This window comes from Pongo pygmaeus, chromosome 18, assembly GCF_028885625.2.
Source record: "Pongo pygmaeus isolate AG05252 chromosome 18, NHGRI_mPonPyg2-v2.0_pri, whole genome shotgun sequence".
In the NCBI taxonomy this organism is placed as follows: domain Eukaryota; kingdom Metazoa; phylum Chordata; class Mammalia; order Primates; family Hominidae; genus Pongo; species Pongo pygmaeus.
The window spans coordinates 11,265,457-11,283,631 of record NC_072391.2 but is presented as its reverse complement, the minus strand read 5'-3'; positions in this window follow the sequence as shown (position 1 = coordinate 11,283,631).

The window sequence follows — 18,175 nt, the reverse complement described above, 5'->3', positions numbered from 1 at the left end:
AGCCTACAGACCTCCCCTGCCTCTCATAAGGATAATACTCAATAGTTACAGAACTTTCTTATGCATTCCCTGAAGTGATCTTCGTGGAACCCTAAGAGGCAAGCAAGGAGCCCTGTTTTACAGACTAGCAAAGGGTGCAAAGAAAATGAGTGACCCAAGTTACCACATGGCAGGCTTTAGAGTGGATACACAGTAAAAAAAATAAAAATAAAAATAAAAAGGCATTTTCCTTCATATCTGATCAAGCAGAGGAGTTGCTCCATAATTGTCAGGTCTTTTTAAATTTTATATTATTTTACTTTTTTAATTTTACATATTTTTATTTATTTACATATTTTTGAGATGGAGTCTTGCTCTGTCACCCAGGCTGGAGTACAGTGGCACAATCTTGGCTTACTGCAGCCTCCAGGTTCCAGCAATTCTCCTGCCTCAACCTCCTGAGTAGCTGGGACTACAGGTGCGTGCCACCATACCTGGCTAATTTTGTGTGTTTTTACTAGAGATGGGGTTTCACCATGTTGGCCAGACTGGTCTCAAACTCCTAACTTCAAGTGATCCGCCCGTCTCGGCCTCCCAAAGTGCTGGGATTCCAGGCATGAGCCACCACGCCTGGTGTCAAGTCATTTTTAAAATGTTGACATATTTACCTTCCCTACTTCTCTTCATCGTGTTCCCATGAAATGGACTGGGAGAGATGCTTAATGATGAGGAAACCGAGGCACAGAAGGGATAAGCAACTATCTTAAGATTCTACAGCAACTGGCCACGCTGGGGAAATTGTCTTAATAACACTAATCATCAGCAGATACTACTCATTACCAACAATATTATCAGCCAGGCTCTTTGCTACCATTCTCTCATTTAAATTTTTATCAGCCCTAGGATTGGGTATCATTTTTGTGATGATTGTGTAAACAAGTTGGCTCTCTGGAAGATTAAGGAGTTGGGGAGGACCATGCTCAGAACCCAGGTCCCAAACCCACATCCTTTATCACTAGGCCATCCTGCCTATGTGCCTGCCTGTGTCTCTTTTCTACCCAGGTATTTCACTGGGACACACGTGGCTTTTATTTTCCTGTCCACTTTGATAAATACACCTTTCCCATGTCTCACCTTATGAGAGAGTTGGAATCCAGTTGTGAACCATGGGCACCCACTCTGCTCTCAAGGCTGCAGACAGCAACCCCAAAGAACCCTGAACTCAGAAGGAGCCACAAGATAGCAACAGGCTGGGATGACAGATGTTGCAGCCCCAAAAGCCAGCTCAGTCTATCACTTCGCAAACAGAAACATGTCTTTAATTATATCAGTTAGCTCAGCACAGGGAGGGGGTCTGGAGACAGATGATCAGAGTCTCCAAACAAGCAAGCCTTTTCAAGCTGTGCATCAATGCCGCGGGTGCACTTAATTCCATTTGTCACCTGCTTGGCAGCCGTCAACCCCTTGATTGAGCTGAATGAGCTGACATCACACATTTAGGCAAAATCATCAGGTTCCTATGTTTTGATTTTTAAGCTTATTGATGTCTAAAAGACAAGCAAGAAAATCGAATCTCTCAGGATCAAAGTTTGAACCTGTTGAGCAGAGAGTGTTTAGTTTTATTGGCCACCTGCTATTGGGGATTATTGCACAATAGCACTCTGCAATGATTTTTTGGAGAGAAAGTTTCATTCATGGGCAGGGTGAGAAGGACGGGCATTAAGTACCTAGCACAGTTTCTGGCACAGAACTCAACTCAAAAATTGAGAGACTCTGTCAATGTTATTGTTCTTACAAGCAATAATGTAAACTTTTTCAATAAACCCTTGTTTCACAGCTGTATCCCCAGACTTAGCACAGTGCCTGGTACATAATAGATGTTCAATAAATACCTGTAGATGGAATGAATGAATGATGAATGAATAAAGCCAAGCAGATGAGTATTATAATTCCCATTTGCAGTATTTGTCATTTGTAGTGTGTAGTGTGTTTGCAACAGCATGTCAGAAACCAGAAACGTGGATGGTTTTGCAAATGAACTTGAGTGTTTCATGAATGGATAAAGGGTTCACATATAGATCACTTTCAACCAGAGTATCAAGCACAGGGCAATGTCAAAAGACTGCCTTTAGCTGGGCATGGTGGCTCACATCTGTAATGTCAGCACTTTTCTTTTTGGCTACCCAGCACCTGAAAAATGTTCCCTCCTTTGCCTGGGGCATTCCAGGCAGAGCTTACTTTCCACTGTTGAAGGTAAAGATGCCAAATACCCACTTTCTTGGGCCTTAGCAACTACCAGGCTCTGCCAATCAGCTGTGCCTGCTCCAGAGTGATATTGGAGCTATGGACATCAAAAAATGAGGGACAAGTGAAATCCATTTTTAAAATAGATGCTGGTGGTGGTGGCAACTTTTCTGATTTCCCTGGACACAAAGGGCTGCTGGGCTAACAGTGAGGCTGGGAGAGATGGCAGCCAGTTCTGCTGGGAGATTTTGGGAGCTGATGCTGCTTGCATAGCTCTGAGTCTACTCCCTGACCCTCTGATGGAGAGCTTCCTTACAAACACTCAGGCTTAGCTTGTTGCCTACAACCTATGTCCCCAACCTTTCATTCTGTCATTTCCCCAAGGTTACAGCTATTAAGTGGCAGAGCCAGTTAACAATCCTAGGTCTAGAGATTCTAAAGGCCATGCCCATCTTCACTGAGCTTCTAAAAAGAAATAGTCTGTCATTAAACCACGTGGCTGCAGAAGATGCTAATTGAATGTCTGGTTCTAGTCAACAATCTTTCCCCTGGTTGGTGCACATACATGTCACGTAGAGATCTGGACGAGTGGGCACGTATGGGTGCATCACACAAGCTTTTTTGGGGATACTCTGCACAGAGGCCAGCCTGGCCATCTGGAACTCAGGGTTCTGGTTAAAAGGAGAAATCCATTTGTCCAGCATTAATCAAAAGAAGCCTTCAAACTCAGGCAGAATTGACTCAATTTTTAATTGGGTTCAAGTCAGATAATTACTCAGCTGCCCATAAAATTCATTTTAACTTATTAAATGGAGCTTCCAAAATAGCACTGCTATGGAGTGTGGCCAGTTGCATGGGTAATTTGTCTAAAGAAAAAACACATTGGTCTGAAACCTGAATCCTTTCTGGCCCAGTGGCTGAAGGACTTGGGCAAGTGACTCAATCTTTCTGAACTACAGTTTCCTTGTCTTTAAATGGGTATATTTATATCTGCTTCATGGCAATGTTGTGGGGATACATGAAATACTTATGTAAACTATTTAGCACATGGTCTGGCACAGAGAAGGTGCTGGGTAAGTAGTATAAGAAGAACAGCCTTAGGATAGATTCCCAGAAGTCAAATGACTGAGTAAAACTGCATGAAACAGTCTTCAGTGTTCTTCATTTAGATTCTCACTTTTTTTCCTAGAGGGTTGTACCAATGTTCACAGCCACTGACAATTTATAAAAGCACCTATTTTGTAAAAGATTTTAACCAGATCTTTGCCAATTGATGAGGGATATTAAGCAACAAGAACCAGAAACATAGATGGCATGGCAAATGAACTTGACTGGTTTCTGGATGGATAAAGAGTTCACATATAGATCACCTTCAACCAGAGTTGTCCTGCCAACCACAGGACAATTGTCAAAAGACTCTCCCTTCAAAGGTATGCAAAAGGAGCATATTTGGAGCAAAAGGAGCATGCACATTATTGTGCATCTGAACTTAGATCATAACTTTTTTTTAAAGAGACAGGGTCTCACTCTGTTGCCCATGCTGAAGTCAAGCAATCCTCCAGCCTCAGCCTCCCAAGTAGCTGGGACTACAGGCATGCACCACCATGCCTGACTAATAGATCATAACTCTTAAAGTTGCAAGGGACCTGGCAGGCTGATCCAACATCCCCTTAGTGTAAGGACTACTGAAGCCAAGGAATCTAAATATTTGAAAGACAGTGCCTTTAGGGAGAGTACATGACAGGTGGTGAAGTTGCCTTTGTGTGAATTCCCAGAACAAAATGCTTTAGAGAAACAAGAAAAATAGAAATAAAAGAACATGGGATGAATTCTACAGTCACAGAAATCCTGAATTTTCCTGCTAGAATAGAGAGGACAACCCTTCATCTACCCATTGCAAGTTGAAAACATGAAATCATTTACAGCAGAAACCTCTGTCCATGTGTTGATTTGTGAAGTTCTTCTGGCTTTTTCTCATGATCTGGGTCATTCATAAAAGGGCTTTTAAAAACTTTGAAGCCACAGAGACCTGTGTTCAAATTCTAGTTTTACCATGTACTATCTGTGCATCCTGGCCACTCTGCCTTAGTCGGATTTCTCATTCTCAGATTTCCCATCAGCCTGCTTTGCCTGTTCACATTGTGTGCCTGTTAAGACTGAGTTAGTGACTGTTGCATCAGAGTACTCTAAGAACAATGTGAGAATCAGGCTCCTTTCTGTCCTCTGCCAAGTCCACCAACTGGGAGAAAACTATTATAGGCCCCCAGGCCCCCAGCTTGTTGGTATAAACAAGAACAATGTCCTAATTCTTTTTTGTTTTGTTTTGTTTTTTGTTTTGTTTTGTTTTGAGACCAAGTCTCACTCTGTTGCCCAGGCTGGAGTGCAGAGGCTCACTGCAGCCTCCGACTCCCAGGTTCAAGCGATTCTCCTGCCTCAGCCTCCTGAGTTGCTGCGATTACAGGCGCTCATCACCAAGCCTGGCTAATTTTTGTATTTTTAGTAGAGATGGGGTTTCGCCACATTGGCCAGGCTGGTCACGAATTCCTGACCTCAGATGATCCACCTGCCTCAGCCTCCCAAAGTGCTAGGATTACAGGTGTGAGCCACCGTGCCCAGCCTACAATGTCCCAATTCTACTGCACCTGGGTGACTTGCAAGTGTACTGTCAAAGGACCTATTGAAGGTGGTGGTCAATCCATGTTTTGGAGATATGAATGGGGCACACCTGTTTGCACTTGATCCAAGCAAATAATGATGCATGATGTACTTGGGCCACCTGTTCATCTCATCAGGTGCAAAACTACCTACCTAATGCAATTTGTTTGGCAGCCTCTCAACAGGGGATGCCAAGACTCCTTGAACATTAAGTGTATTAATGTCCCCCTTTGGAGAACACGTTCACTTTTAACCAATGTTAGATTCTTCGGCAGCAAGTTCTGGCCAGGAAATCTGTCCCTGAAGTAGGGGAAAGGATCCAAGTGTTCAGCTGAGCGGCAACTCATGAATAATTTCAATTTCTTCTAAAAAGGAAAAAACAATAGAACTTCATCGCTTGTTGCATCAGTGACTGCATGCCAAGGCTGTTTGAACCAATCGTTCCAACCTGGCATGGGAGCACACCTCTGTCCCAGAAGGATGGTCCTGAATGATTTATGACTGTGGGACATATACCCTAATGCTTGTCTTTAGAAACAAGGCTGGTAGGGAGAGATGATCAAGATAGAAATCTGATTGTAAACTTCTAATTAAGGTATATTTTATTTATGCTTATGAAGCCTAAAATATTAACGGAGGCAAGTGACTGCATAACTGATATGCCCCATAGAAAATGTGTATTACAGTGCATGTACAGAAAGCTCCAAATGTCCTTCTGTCGAAGATATAAGAAGAATCCTGCAGCTATTGGCAACTTTGGAGTGCTCAGCATTGCTGAAATTCTTGAAATCTCTGCATTCTGTCAGCTGGTATCCAAAGAATGTTGTTTTCAGTATTTTGTCTTTTGCATGAACATACCCCTTCTTTGGAGGAGAAGATGAGGTTAAGAGAGATCTAATATTAGTGGAGTACCTAATATGTGATTAGGCAAGTATTTTTTCATGCTAATTTCATTTAACCCTCATGACAATATCAGTCCTATAATGAATCCTATTTTATTATGCATGAAGAACTAGGATGCAGAAGGGTAAAGTGACATTCCCAAGGTCATACAATGAGTGAATAAAAAAGCTGAAGTTCAAAACCTATTCTTTTTGTACCACAGCAATAATTGCTGCGGGCAAGGTTCATTAATGAATGCTACAAAAGAGTGCGTGGATGTGAATCCTGGCCCATCATTCAGAGAAGGAGATTGTAAGCAAGCCACTTAATCACTCTGTGACTCAGTTTCCTCATCTGTAAAATTGGGGTGAAGATGGTACCTACCTCATGACTGATAACATATAAAACCTTAGGCTGGGCATGGTGGCTCACACCTGGAATGCCAGCACTTTGGGAGGCCAATGCAGGTGGATCATTTGAGCCAAGGAGTTTGAGACCAGCCTGGGTAACATGGTGAAACCCTGTCTCTACAAAAAGATACACAAAACTACCTGGGCATGGTGGTGATGCACCTGTGGTCCCAGCTACTTGGGAGGCTGAGGTGGGAGGATCACCTGAGCCTTGGAGGTTGAGGCTGCAGTGAGCTATGACTGTGCCACTGCACTCCAGCCTGGGTGGCAGAGTGAGACTCTATCAAAAAACAAAAACAAACAAACAAAACACCTTAGCACCTGATACGATATGATATCATATCAGCATATGAGCATATGATAAACTTTAGATATTGTTATTATGACTACTTTATGCAAGAGACTGAGTTAGACATCAAACAGTCTGACAGACAAACATATAAACGAATTATTGTACTACAGGGTAATAATAATTTTAAATTTACCAAAACATACAGGAACACAAAGAACAAAGAGAAATTCTTCCCAGGGATATTAGAGATGCTTGATAACAGTGTTGATTTTAAAGGGTTTTGATAAGTAAGAGTTTGTTTGTCAAGTGGAGAAAGGGGGAAAGGCATGCCAGGTGGGGGTTACAGCCTACACAAAAGCCTGAGGATGTGCCCTGGGGAGAGCAGGAATTTTAGCATAGTGGGAGCAGAGATTACACTGCTGGTCAGGGAGCAGGGAGGTAATAAAGATGAAAGTCTCTGTAGCCGACGCAGATGCAACACACCTCCCCTGCTCTCCACCAATACCTCTCTGCACCCTCCCGATGCAGCAACATCAGAGTCTCCCCAAGAGTCCTGAGGTTACCTTTTGGCTTTTGCCTGTTTTTTGAAGAAGGCTTAGCTGCGTGGCACAGAATGAGCTATCTTACTTCTCTAAGCTGTTTTTCAAGTAAAACCATCTACATCTCGGCCAGGCGTGGTGGCTCATGCCTGTAATCCCAGCACTTTGGGAGGCCAAGGCAGGTGGATCACGAGGTCAAGAGATGGAGACCATCCTGGCAAACGCGGTGAAACCCCGTCTCTACTAAAAATACAAAAATTAGCCAGGCGTGGTGGCGGGTGCCTGTAGTCCCAACTACTCGGGAGGCTGAGGCAAGAGAATGGCGTGAACCCGGGAGGTGAAGCTTGCAGGGAGCCGAGATCGCGCCACTGCACTCCAGCCCGGGTGACAGAGTGAGACTCCATCTCAAAAAAAAAAAAAAAAAAAAAAAAAAATCATCTATATCTCTTCATCCCCATCACCACATCACCATCACAAACAGCCCAGGCCTCCAACATCTCTCATTTAGGTGGTTCCAAAAGTCTCCTGACTGGACTCTGCACCCACTTGTATCCATACCCAATTCCTTCTCCACCACAACCACAGGGGTCTTTGCAACACACAATTTTCATCATTCCATCCAACTTTCTTAAAACCCTTCAATTATTTCCGTTGTTTCCATAATAAAGGCCATATTTGTGATTATGGCTTGGAAGACTGTGCAAAATTTGGACACTACCCACATGTCCAGTCTCACTTTAGACACCTCATCACACTCCAGTCACTCTGATCTTCTCTTACTTCTTCCAACCTGCATGTTCCTTTGCATTGCATGGTCATTGCCATTCCCTCTGCATGGAATGTCTCCTTGCCCCCAATCCCCACCCATCCTTGGTTAAGCTCTCCTCACCCTTCATAGCTCAGTTCAAGTATCCTTTCCTTAGTGAAAACTTCTGACTCTTTATAACAAGCCCAAATCCCTTACGATGGCCTCCAACCCATGGGCCTCTCCTTAACAGCACTGATCACAATTAAAATTCCCCAGGGAGTATTTTATTACTTCTGTTTCCACCTGAACATGAAACACATCTGGTGTTGCCAACCATTAAAATCCCAGCAACCATCATAGTGCCTGACATGCAGTAGAGATTCATAGATATGTGTTGAATAAATGAATGAATGAATGATGCATTTCTAGTCTCCCAACTCCTGCATCTGATGAGCATGATTTTTTCATTCATTCATTTTTTAAAAATGTGTATTGAGTGCCTACTATATGCCAGACATTGTCCTAAAGTGCTTTGTGTACATGGAAAGCAAAACAAAGATCCCTGCCCTTTGAAAGCTTACATTCTAGCAGGGGGAGACAGACAGTTGACAATCACATCATAGGTAAATAAATCAATCACTTAGTAGTGAGATAAGTGCTGTAGAAGCAAGAAGAGGTGCAGCAGGATGCGGGTGATAAGCAGTGCCAGCCACAGAGGCAGTTTGCAATATGAAACAGGGTAGTGAAGTGGATTTCATTGAGAAGATGACATTTGCACAACAACCTGAGGGAGGAAGGAGTGAGCCAAGTGGTACTTGGAGGAAGAGAATTCCAGACAGTCTGGCCAAGGTCTTACAGTGAAAGCATATCTGGTATGTTCAAGGAATAACAAAAAAGCCAGTGTGGTTGGAGCAGAGAAAATGAGTGAGAGAGACTGGGAAATGGGGTCAGGGTGAGAATGAGGCGCCAGATGTTGTAAGAAATTAGATTTTTACACTGAGTGAATCGGGGCACCATTAAAAGGTTTTATGCAAAGGAAAGATATTGAGGAAGATGTGATTTGACTTATGCTCAGGTTGCTGTGTTGAAAATAGACCACAAAGTGGAGGGCTGAGAAAGAAGGAGGGGTTTCCCTTTGGGAGAATTTGTAGGAATGGACGGCAGATAATGGTGGGTGAAAACACAGTGGGAGTGGTGGAAATAGTGAAAGTTGGTTGGATTCTGGATACGTTTCAAACTAGAGCCAACAGCTGATAGACTGGATATGGGTAGAAAGAAACAGTGAAATCGAGAATGAGTCCAAGCAACTGGAATGACAGCTTACCATCAAAGATGGAAAGAATACAGGAGAGCAGGTATACAGTGGTCTAGTTTGGGGCCCTCTGGTCTTGAGATGCCTGTCAGACATCCCAGGGGAGAGGCCAAATAGGCTTTTCTGTCCATGAGTCTGGAAAAGGCATATTCTTCTTTTCTTTTTGTTCTTAGCGGTAATTTGTTTTCTTCTTATAAACACTTAGGAATACAAAGGGAGGAAATTTAAAATGCACCAGCAGGTTCATCTGGATGAGCCTTTTGAAAAGAGTATTAAGTCAGGTCATGTAACTCCCTGAAAAATGTATCTAATGGAAAGGCAAATGATGATGATGACAATGGTAATGATGATGATGATGAAGATAATGGAAAGAGAATATAAGGAATGAGCTCAGAGAGAGACAATAAAAAGGAGGAGAGGAAGGAAGGAAGGAAGGAAGGCAGGAAGGAAGGAAGGAAGGAAGGAAGGAAGGAAGGAAAAGGAAGAAAGGGAGGGAGGGAGGCAGCAATGAAGGAAGGTGGGGAGGAAGGGAGGGAGGGGAGGGAGGGAGGAATGAAGGAAGGTGGGGAGGGAGGGAGGGAGGCTAACACCATTTTTAGGCATTCAAGTATTCAAGTTGCAAAGCGATTCTTTATCTTTAAGGAAAAGTGGTCTCTGTGGGGTGGAGAAAGTAGAATAACAGCCAGATTAATGTATTGGGTTTGTCGGTTTCTCCAAGCCAAAGTGAGTGTTGATCAAGGAATGAACTCTATTAGAAATCCCAGAAGCTTTGTTAGAGTTGAGTTTACTTATCTGCCTTGGAGGCAACAGAATGCCTGAGGTTCTCCCTGAGGCCCAAAAATGCTCAAGGGCCCTTAATGGAAGAACACAATGAGAAAAGAGAGGAGAAGGCAACCCCAGTTCTACAGAGCAGGTCTCATAGGCTCACACGCAGTGCATAATGGGTATCATCTTAGCTAATCATCACAAAAACTCTGTGAAGTGGGAATCAACTCCTTGTTAATGAAGAAAGTAAGGCTTAGAGGTTCTGAGTGACTTCCCCAAGGTCACATAGCACTAAGATGGGGAGGCTGGACAGAAACCCAATTCTTTTCTGAGTTCAACTTCAGGATTTTTTCATGGTGCCAGACAGGATCCCTTGAAGGGGACTTTGAGGTGCTAGTGAAATATCCTGATAATTAGGTATCAAGACAGTGGTAGAACATACACCTGGCTTCCCTGGAAGCCTTTAGAATGGCTACAAATGGATGCTAATCCCGGCGCCAGCCTCAGGGACCAATAGACCTACCTTGTACAACATTTTTTTTTTTTTTTTTTTTTTTGAGATGGAGTCTTGCTCTGTCACCCAAGGCTGGAGTGCAATGGTGCGATCTCTCAGCTCACTGCAACCTCCGCCTCCCAGGTTCAAGCGATTCTCCTGCCTCAGTAGCTGGGACTACAGGCATGCACTAGCATGCCCAGCTAATCTTTTGTATTTTTAGTAGAGACGGGGTTTCGCCCTGTTGGCTAGGCTAGTCTGAACTCCTGAGCTCAGGTGATCTGCCCGCCTCAGCCTCCCAAAGTGCTGGGATTACAGGCACGAGTCACTGTGCCCAGCCCCTTGTACAACATTTGTACAAGGTTTTGGCTCACAAAGCTCCATTGTGAGGCCTTTCCACCCTGGAAAGAGAGCTCTATCTTTGAAGACTTTATCTTTGAAGAATGATGTCTGCTTTGTCATGCCGTATTCCCAAGAGCACTGTATATCTTAGGAGATAAGTAAGATAAAAAGGAGTTAAGTGAATAAACGCAGCAAGATCCTGAATCACTAAATATTCTATTATATTCATCATAGTTGTAATACCGTGAAAACTTTGTTTTATTTTTAATATGCAATGCATGTATCCATGTTTTTTGGGCACCTGCTATGTGCAGTGTGTTGGATAATACAGACTTGCTAATTGGCACAAACTTGGCCTTTGCCTTCGTGAAGCTCACATTCCAGAGAGGGAAAAAGAGATCAAATCACAAACTGCATTGCTAATTATTCAATTATCATTCCAGGTGGGGAAAGTGCAACAAAAGGAAAGTCCACAATGCCGAGAAAGCCTATCACAGAGAAAGATGTCCTGGGGCAGAGAGATCTGGGAAGGCTGCCATGTGAGAAGATAGTGACACTGAGATAAAAAAGAAAAGTGCAAGGTTTTGTTTTTTTAATTTAAAAATCAAAATCACCTAAGCTCTTTGATGTTCTGGCTCCTCAACTGTAGAGAAAAATAATGGCTGAGTTTGTGCTCACAACGTGGGAGGGGCACCCAGCCAGTGTTACTTTCCTTTCCTCTCCCACGCACATGTTCTCACCTAATTCCCAGGTCAGGAGTGGGTGCCACTTCCACTGTAGCATTCAGCAGAGACCTCTCCTTTTTTGCCTCCCTCCAAACTGTCTTCTTCCCATCCCCAGACACTTCCCTTCCATCGGGAGAGCCATGCTTCAGAGAGGAGATGAATAGGGTTCCCTCTCCCCACTAAGGGATTATCATCAATGTCACAGCCACAGCAGGGAAGCTAGACAGTGATAGCTCTGTGCTGTCATTTGCTTTCACTGAGCAGACAGTGGCCTGATGTACAATAGCCTTGAGCTAAGTTCATAGCGAAAGGAAGGCCTTGGAGGATCGCAGGCCTGGACTCCCACTTAGCTCCTCCATTGGGGCCATTCTTTCAGCTCTGTTTTACTGTTAGCCACAGTCTCCAGCAATGAGTCACTTTCTCTCAGATGCCTGGACTGATCATTCCTGGTGGATTCAGTGGAAGAATCCAAGGTCAGCATGGAGAGATCTTTGCACTGGCTTGGAAATCAGACAGATGGAGTAAACTCCCAGCTCAGACCTGTGGCCTTCAGCAAGCTACTTCCCAGCTTATGACGCCATATTGGAAAATGGAATTTTACAGAAGCTACTTCCCAACTTATGATGCCTATTGGAAAATGGAATTTTACAGTAGCAGTGCTTACTTCCTGGGTTGTTCTAAGGACTGAATAACATAGTTGGTAAGGTGGGTAGCTCAGTACTTGGCAAACAGTTAACCAAATCATTGCACATCTACTGTCAGTTTGGAGTACATCCTTCTACATCATTTTCCTCTTCATCTACAAAAACATATACATATTTGTGTGTTTTTCCTCTTTTTCTTATATAAGAACTATGCATATATAATGCTATATTATATAAAAATATATAATTATATATGCATATCTTTACATGTAGAATGTATTATTTCGGGGTTTTTTTTATTTCATCGTACAGTGGCAAAGAAGAACATATTATTTTGTAAATTACTTTTGTTTACTCAAAAATATAATGCTTCTATTTCACTCAAAGAGGTCTTCCACATGCTTACACATAAGCTCATATATAAGCTTATGCACATATATGAATATCTTCTTTATCCTTTCTAACTGCTACCTAGCAGTCCACAAAGTGGAACCCCATAAAAGGGTGATGGACATTTAGTTTGCTCCCGATTTTTCACTATTGTAAACTGTGTAGCTACTAGCATCTTCACACATATTTTCTTACGCATATGTGTGAGGATTTCTCCAGTACAGGTGTCATTCCTAAACAATGAGACACGAGTCAAGGACTTGGACCCCTCTTCCTACATCTGGGTGTGGACCATATTTGTTCTTAGCATATGGAAAACTGAATCAGATAAAATTGTGATTACAATTTCCCTTTTTCTTACTTCCCAACATTATTTGTTATTATTATTACAGTATTTGCACAATTTTTATATCGCATTACAAATTCCTTGTAGCCTAATAATATATAAACATTTATTTTAAAATAATTGCATTTTTAAATTTTTGTATTTTGACATAGTTATAGGTTAATGAGAAATAACCAAATATAGATAGATGTTAACAGATAGATAAACAGTTACATAGATGATAGATAGATAGATAGATAGATAGATAGATAGAAGACAGTTGATAGATAGATAGTCAGATAGAAGATAGTTGATAGATGATAGATAGATAGATAGATTGATAGATAGATAGATAGATAGATAGATAGCTGGGCACAGTGGCTCACGCCTGTAATCCCAGCACTTTGGGAGGCTGAGGCCAATGGATCAGAAGGTCGGGAGTTCAAGACCAGCCTGGCTAAGATGGTGAAACCCCGTCTCTACTAAAAATACAAAAATTAGCCAGGCGTGGTGGCGAGCACCTGTAATCCCAGCTACTCAGGAGGCTGAGGCAGAAGAATTGCTTGAAACCGGGAAGCAGAGGTTGCAGTGAGCCAACATTGCACCACTGCACTCCAGCCTGGGCGATAGAGCAAGACTCCATCTCAAAAAGAAAAAGAAAAAGAAAAACAGTCAAATAGATAGATGATAGAGAGAGAGAGAGAGAGAGATGATAGATAGATAGATAGATAGATAGATAGATAGATAGATAGATAGATAGATAGATATCCAGGCATCCTTCACCTAGTTTCTCCCACAAGCATCTTGCATAACCTTAGCACAATTCTTAGCCAAGAAACTGACATTGATGCAATCCACAGAGCCTATACAGGTTTCCCCTATTTTATATGCACTCATTTGCATGTGTTCCTGTGTTTCTATGTAATTTCATCACATGTGTAGATTTGCTTAATGACGACTACAATCGAAACCCAGCATTGCCTCTTCACCACAAGGCTCCCTAGTGTTCTCCCTCTATAGCTGTCTGTGATCCCCGCCCCCTGCCAATCCCCAATCTGTTTTCCACCTCTATAATTTCATTTCAAGAACATTATATAAATGGGGCCATACAACATGGAACCTTTTGAGACTGGCTTTTTTTCACTCAATGTTATCCTCTAGTGACCCATTTAATTTGCTGAGTATTTCCATAGTTCCTTCCTTTTTATTGTCGAGCAATATTCCATGCTATGGATGTACCACAGTCCATTAGCCACTCAGTCATTCATTCATCGATGAACACTTGAGTTGTTTCTGGTTTGGGACTATCATAAATAAAGCTTCTAGGAACACTGGTGGACAGGCTTTTCTATACACCTAAGTTCTTACTTCTATGAAAAAATTGCTTATGTCACACTGGCAGGGTTCTATGGTGAGCATATGTTTCATTTATAAGAAAGTGCCAAGCTATTTTCCAATCCATTTTGCATTTCCATCAGCAACATATGAGCGATCCAGTTTCTCTGCATCCTCACCAGCATTTGATGTTATCACTATTTTTTATTTTAGCCATTCTGACAAGTGTGTAGTGAAATATCATTATGGTTTTAATTTGCATTTTCCTACTATCTTATGATGTTAAGCATTTTGTCATGTGCTTATATGCCATCTGTACATCCTCTTAGGTGAAATATCTCTGCATGTCTTTTGCCTATTTTTTAATTGGAGTTTTTGTTTCTTTACTGTTGAGTTTCAAGAGGTCTTAACAAAAGTTTCTCTTTTTAACTTTCATTTTGGAATGCCAGATATGCTAAATAAGAATTCTGATCAGAAGGACACTGTTTATGGAAATGGGGAAAGACTATCTTGAGCCTCGTCTGAACAATTATCATGCTTCTCTGTGATGTGTACTTCAACTTCAGGATTCCTTTTCTATCCAATTTTAAACCAACAGTCCATTGTGGGTATGCCTTTGAAAACACGTGATTGAGAAAAAAAAAATTTTAAATGACAATAATAAAAAACTCTCTAGCAGCCAGCAGTGTACTGCTGAGTGATCCATCACCCGGGACTGAGCCATGAGTACTCCCATCTGATCACTCAGTGGGCTCTCATACATCTTTCTTTTATAAAAAGAAAGAAATGTATACATTATTTTTACATATTGCCAAGGAATGAAATTTGTTATGGGCAGAAGTGTAGGTTCTGGATTCAAACCACTTAGGATAAAATCCCAGCCACATCGCCTAGTAGTGTTAGTAGGGCTACTTGGTATGGTTTTGCAGGTTGTGCACTGCATACTTTTCCCTCCCACCATTTAAGGAGATGAGTTGGAGCTGAAATACGGATTGCCTTGTATTTGCTAAGCTATGCAAACCAATCTGGAGGAAGGGGCTGCTTCTTCCTTGTATAACTATGAAAACCACTTGCCAAGCTGTATGCTGGTATAGCTGTATCTGCCAGAAAGGGCATCTAGTTCTAATTCAAAAGGGGATACCAGTTTCAATTTGCACACAGGCTCTTACAGGCTAGCAGGGGCCCTATGCTATGTCACCTTGGTCAAGTTGCTTAACCTTTCTGGGCCTCAGCTTTCTTATCCTTGAAATGGGGATAACAATCGCACCTATTGCAAAGAATTGCTGCAAGGATTAAGAGGTTTAATTCCTATAAGAGGCTAGACCTAGCATCTGGCTTATGATAAATGCTCAATAAATGTCATTGTTGTTACTACTACTACCTGTTAGTGATGTGGATGGACTGGCTTACCCACACAAACCAGTTTGCAAGCCAACAGTTGGAAAATGATAGTTCAGTATATTGCATGAGATCAGGACAATACAGCTCTTTATTAAAACTGCAGCACTTCTGACTTACAGTCACAAAATGCTTCAAGGAACAGAATGCTCCCCTGATCTTGGGGCTGGGGAGATGAATCAATGTGGAGAGGCTGGCAGAGTGTCCTTTATCCTGGAGCCCAGCCAAGCTGGCTTTAACATTCCGGGTCAGACACCCAGCCACAGGCTCTCTCCTGCCAGCCTGATGTGCTTCTTCTCCAAACAGTTTATTTATTTTTTTCTATTTCTTGCAAGATGTAGGATTTTCATTTCTTTTCCTTGAGAAAATCCCATCTGTTCTCTGCCAATATTTTCTCTCCCAGAATAATAGTCTGAATATCTGAAAAGTTCTTCATGAGCTGACTTGTCCATTGTTTTCTAAAGTCCAGAGGGCAGAAAAAATCGTGTGGAAAGCATATTAAACATGCAGATTCTTGGACCCTGACCCTGGAAATTCTGATATAGTAAATCTGGAGTGAAGCTCATGCATTCTTCCTTTTAACCAGCACTTTCAGGTGTTTCTAATGTTTAGTTGGCCTTATCCAACCCCTTTAAGACTCAGAGGGCTGTGATCAGCTCCAGGTCACACAGTAATGCAAAGTAGAGCTGAGATTAGAACACAGACTTCTGTGTGGTGTTATTTCTCAGCATGGTGCAGCTCCCCCTACTGCTTTCTCTCCCCTCACCAGGCTTTTCCCCCGTGCAGTGACCTCAGGGGCCTTAATTGGATGACCTTGGATGACCCTGAATGCTGCAAGGTCCACTCCTTCACCCCCAACCCACAATAAAGCTCACAGGCTCAGGGAAGGTTCCTTAAAGGACATAGCTTCTGGATTAAATTGTAAGATGTTCAACAATTCCTACCTGCAAAATCCCCAAAAGGGAAAAATGTTTGAGCCTATCTGGGGCACAGCAAAGAGCATGGGGCAAAATGGAGTATCTTCACCCTTACAGACAACACTCGGAGGTGAAGGAATTCTGGGGAATGGGATGAAAGTGAGTATCTGGGAGGCTTATCCAGTGAACAACCCATTAGCCCATTCAGTTACTTCAAGAAACATCCTATGCATGAAATATTAACTAGCTGGGTGCAGTGGCTCACGCCTGTAATCCCAGCACTTTGGGAGGCTGAGGCGGGTGGATCACGAGGTCAGGAGATCGAGACCATCCTGGCTAACGTGGTGAAACCCTGTCTCTACTAAAAATACAAAAAATTAGCCGGGCGTGGTGGCAGGCGCCTGTATTCCCAGCTTCTCGGGAGGCTGAGGCGGGAGAATGGTGTGAACTCGGGAGGTGGAGCTTTCAGTGAGCCGAGATCGCACCACTGCACTCCAGCCTGGGCGATAGAGCGAGGCTCCGTCTCAAAAAAAAAAGAAAAGAAAAAGAAATATTAACTGAAGATGGACTGGTTAGCAGTTACTGCACTAAGCCCTGGTTAGGACCAAATTTGGCTAAAGAAAAAAAATACAATCACTTTTGTGCAGACTGCAAAACCTTTCTTAAAGATAAATAAAACATTCATCCTTGAAAATGCACATGCAAATTTTACATAGATATAGACACACTTGTGTGGACAAAAGCAAACACACATACATCTGCACACCAAGTGGGCACGCATGCATACACATACAAGCAGATATGCACTACCACATTAACAAGTACACACGCATATGGGCACACACAGACACACATGCACAATCACAAGGACAATTACCTACATACCATATATCCACAAAAGTGCTTAAAATGTACCATATTGCACTGAATTATTATTCCAGTCACTGGATTGTGAGTTCTTGAGGTTGGGAAACAGTGACTTACTCACCTTGGTAGCCCTAGGGCCAGTACAGGGACTGGAATAGAATAGACATTCAGCAAAGTTGTGTTAAACTTTACTGAGTACAGGCTCACACACTTGGACTTGAGCTAAAACTGTCCTCCCACGGATACAGATGTGAGTTCCTTCAGAGGTTTTTTCATTGCATCAGCAGAAATCAGGCCTAACTGTGGATGTAAATATCAAGGCAAAATCAGATTGCCTTCTTGCATTCCTATTTGAGAAAGCAGCAAAAATGCTCCCAGGGCTCCAAAATTGATGGCTATAAAAAATGGGGAGCCCAGAAGAGCTACTGGGCCTGCACCCCATGTGGGGGCCCACTCCACCCATTAAGCCTCAGAACCCTAGCCAACAAGCACTGATCACCCCCACAGGTGGGTCCCCACTCCCTGCCAAGCTTTCCCAATCATCCTTTATTTGTCTAAAATCAGCCCTTTCAGGCCTGTACATGAGAGAAAATCTTTAGCTCTTCTATTTGTCTTTTGCAACGACTATAAAACATTACCCCAGCCTGGGTGGCTTAAAACAACAGGAAATTTGTCTCCTCATAGTTCTGGAAGCCAGAATTGAGGTGTCGGGGAGGCCACGCTTCCTCCAGGGGCTCTAGGGAATAATCCATTCTTTACCTTTCCTGGTTTCTGGAAGCCGTTAGAGTTCCTTGGCTTTTGGCTACATTACTCCAATCTCTGCCTCCGTGGTCACATGATCTCGTTCTGTCTGTCTAATCTCCCTCTGCCTCACTCTTACAAGGACACCGATTATTAGATTTAGGGACCACCC